A 4,083-nucleotide genomic window follows, 5' to 3' on the forward strand; every position below is an offset into this window, starting at 1 on the left:
TCATTCCTGGTAAGCCAGCTTGTGGGCCACACAGAATAATAGAAATGGGTTAGATCAATATGTAAGAGCTAGCCAATAAGAGGCTGAAACTAATGGGTCAGGCAGTGTTTAAAAGAATACAGTTTCCGTGTAATTATTTCGGGGCATAAGCTAAGTTAGCAATGTGGGCGGCAGGACGCAGGAGGACGCAGCTCTGCCGCTCTTATTTCAACATATGTTGCGTGTACAAGGTATCTTAACAGGGAGAAATGGGGTACGTTTTCAAAGATGCCACTAATAGCACTGTGCTGATCCCATTGACTTTCTTTTTGTATTTTGTTTTTCCTGTCGATCACATAGGAACCCATTCATGCTATGGATAAGATGAAGGAGTCAAGATACAATAGAATGCCTAGACAAGTCACTTTGGGGGGGTCAGGAAGACCCACATTTCTCTAAGGAAAGTCCCTTTCTCTCCGTCTCCCTCTTGGGATGCTCGTGGGCGGGGCTGCTGCCTGGGCTGGCTTTGCTTCGGTGTGATCTCATCTACAAGAGCAGGCGGCTGGCTGGTTGCTAGAAAGCCTTTAGAAAAGGACGCGATGCTTTTCCGCAGCTGTGACGTGAGTGGCATCAACAAGCTATTGACCGAGTCAGAAAGCAACTTGACGCTAGCTAGCTTCGAGGCCTCTGGTCTTCTGTGGGCAGCATCACCCTTAGCTAGTGTAATCATAACTGGGGTCCCATAGACAGAGGGGCCACTCCCTCCAGAGTGAGACCCGCCTGCAACTCCGGTGATACAGGCTCAGGATGAGCTTGACTCAGGTTAACGTCACCCTGGTCAGCGACCAGAAAAACAGCTAAAGAGGAGACAACAACCCGGGGACCCAGTTCACTGCAGGGGAAGAGGGGTGTTAATCACTAAGCAGCAGACAGCTAGTAGTGGCCAGTGGTGAGGCGGAAGGATGTGAACAAGATCCTCTGCACGCTTGTGAGACCAGAAAAATCCCTGGTGGTGCATCTCGCCATTCTCTGGCCTTAAGTGGAAGAAGGGTCTGGCCCACACTCACATCTGCCCTCTAGGCGGATTTGTCTGTGATCCTTTTCTCCATTCGGGCTGCTTGCATTCTGCCTCACAAACATCCGTACAAATCCACAGAGGTTTTTCCTGCCCATCTGTACCACTGAAACCTCTAATAATTAATATCCTATCTTCAGGTTAATGATTTTTGTTGTTGTTCGTTTGTTTGAACAAATAACGGGGGTGGGATGAGATATTTATGCTGGTCTTATTCCTTACAGTAATGGCTTCTACTGGTATCCATTTTATTGTGAGTAACAGTATTTTGTTCTACTTTGTGACTGAATAATATTCCATTGTGCATATAGACTGGGTCTTTTGGACCATTTCAGCTGTGGGCAAGCCCTGTGGCTCAGTCTATGACTCGGCTGTTATGAATTGTGCTACAATAAATATGACTTGCATTGCTTGTTAACCGAATGATCCTCTTCAGGCCACACTGTTGGTCTTTGATGATAGTAACCAGCTGTGCTCACTGATGTAAAGATACAGTGTATGGAAGGCCAAGGGGAACCCAGAGGTTGGGTCACTGCTTTGAAAGGAGGAGTCCAGGCTCTCATGGGGCAGCCTATAGCAGGGTGTGGTCTTGTGTGGGGTTGTGCCCTCTCAATGCTTCTGTTTCTCTTATTACTGGGAAAGAAGACATCCCCTTCCATCTCTGGGTACCATGACTGAGGGTCTCACCAGATTCTCTCCAGGGAAGAACAGAGGTTCCTTACAGGAACACCAGCGTTCTGACCTTAGAAGATGGGAGAAGACTGCTCAGGGCAGCACTGCCACGCTCACCCCCACCCCACCCCTGGGACCATGGGTGGGGCCCACCTAAGAGCAGACTATGCTGCAAAGACACAGCAGGTTTCCTCTGCGGTCTCCCAGACTGCTGACCCTCACAAGTTCCTATTGACCGAGTCTCTTGTAGTCAAAGCCAGAACATGAGTATGGCTTCCTTTGTCCTTGTTGCATCATCGCCCACTAGGTTTTTTGTTTTTTTTTTTTTTTTTTGGTTTTTCGAGACCGCCCACTTGGCCATAGCTAGCAAACCTACCAGATTGACGCTGAGATTTTAAGTCTGGCCTTGATCCTCACGCCAGCAGCAGGCTCTTTTGGAAACTCATAAAAGCTGAGGGCTGTCACATGACAGCGAAGCAGAGATGCAGGGGTGTGTTTGGAGAAGGACAGTACCTTGTCCGTGTGTGTTGACGACAGCCATAGATGGGGTTAAAGGGACCATGCACAGCCCTCATCTCTGCCCCAGGCTTCGTGCAGGATCAGCTTGCGGATGACCTCAGACTTGACATTCAAGAACCTCAGATTCACACGTTTGAGATGGCTGTGAAAGGAGGGTTTGTTATGATCCCAGAGGCCAAAATAAGTGCGCCCCCCCCCCATTTTGTCGAGGTATTTTATCTCAGCAGCAACAAAGTAGCTAAGACGACAGGGCTCTACAAACAGAATGTTCTCCAGCAGGAACGTGTTTCCTAACCCCTGCAGTGTCTCTGGGTATTGAACTCTGTGAGCCTCGGGCAACTTCCTTAACAGCTTCACATCAGAATCACCACAGGAGTGGAGAGCTAAGACACAGCTTCTGCTACGGCTGCTAATACTGTTACAGCCGAGGACTGCTAGTGTCCACGAATCCCTGCTTCTCGTGAGTGGCTCAGATGCTACAAGGGTGATAGCTATCACAAGTTTCCTTATTTATTGCCAATGGACACAGACCACTGACCGCAACTGCTAGGCACTCAACAGAACTCCTGGACTGTGTCTTTACTTCCGGTTTAACTCCATGTTCTGGTTGCAGAACACAGTCATGTCACCAAGGTTAAGAAATAAAAGTGACCTGAAGAAGCAGGAGGCAAATCGTGCGATCCCTTTGTTTGGCCATTTTATATTTATGAAGCACCTACTATGTGATGAGCATCAAACAGCCTGCTCTATAACTCACAGTGTGCACCCACTAGGAAAAGAGTCTGTCCAAGAGACCCTGATCCTACTCTTAAATTAGGGCTGGGTTGTGGTGGGTGCCGGCTCAGCATATGTGAGGCCATGGGCTCCATCCTCATAACTTGAAGAAATAAAAATGAAGCAAAATAAAACTCAAAGAATTTGAGGCTACAAGGAAAATACAGTCGCTTTTGCCAGAGCTCTGGTTGGGTTCTGGGATCTACAATTCTTGTCGTTTATTCAGAACAGCCGTAGCTACTCAGGGGATCTAGTGTGACATTGGTTTACATGGTTGTATTGCGTGATAATTAAAGCAGGGCCGTCAACTGCCCCTGTGCCAACATGGGCAGAAGGCAGAGTTTTCGGGGGCAGGGAATAGAAGCAAAGAGGGCATTCGGGGTAAGGAGCAGAAAGTGCAGAGATGCAGATGTGTGAACACTCCTCAGAACCGCAGAATTCCAGTTCCGGCTGGAAGGAGAAGCCGAGTGCGGATGACACCCTGTCAGACACCTTTCTTGTGAAAGCGGCAGCAGTTCTTTAAGCTGCGGGTGATAATGCCTAGAATTCTCATCATGTGTTAGTGTGACTGCATTCCTATCACGCCTTATAATAAAGACTCTATTCGATGTGATCTGATTGTCCCCTTTCTCTGGCTAACCCCGAGGATGAGAAAGATCACAGCAATGACCTTTGTTTGCTGTGGAGCAGAGAAATCCGATTTCTCCATGTCAACCCCACTTCAAGCCACAGATGCAGTGTAAGAACCCGAGTTCTCCAGATCCATGTCCCTCGTGTTTCCTTTTATAATCGCCCATGTGTACATGTTTTCTTTCTAGAGGTTGTATGAACACCCAGTAGCCTGCTTTCTTTCCTCAGCTGCGCCTGTCAAAGTCGACACTCTGTAGAGCTGAGTGTAGGCCAGCATGCTCTCTGCATTCAGAATGTCTTGTGATTTAAAAGTAGGGGAAACGTTGTTCTTTGAAATACTTTTTTATTATTTTATTTATTTATCTATTTATTTATTTATTTATTTATTTATTTATTTATTTATTTATTTATTTTTGGTTTTTCGAGACAGGGTT

The 4,083-nt window shown here is 47.1% G+C and overlaps 1 protein-coding gene across 2 annotated transcripts in view; it reads left to right on the plus strand.

The window, feature by feature from the left end:
- The window catches only part of Dpys (dihydropyrimidinase), a 67,079-nt gene that overhangs the window by 52,928 nt on the left and 10,068 nt on the right, over positions 1-4,083 (plus strand). The window lies entirely within an intron of this gene.

Source organism: Microtus ochrogaster, unplaced genomic scaffold (assembly GCF_000317375.1).
Source record: "Microtus ochrogaster isolate Prairie Vole_2 unplaced genomic scaffold, MicOch1.0 UNK19, whole genome shotgun sequence".
NCBI classification, from domain to species: Eukaryota; Metazoa; Chordata; class Mammalia; order Rodentia; family Cricetidae; genus Microtus; species Microtus ochrogaster.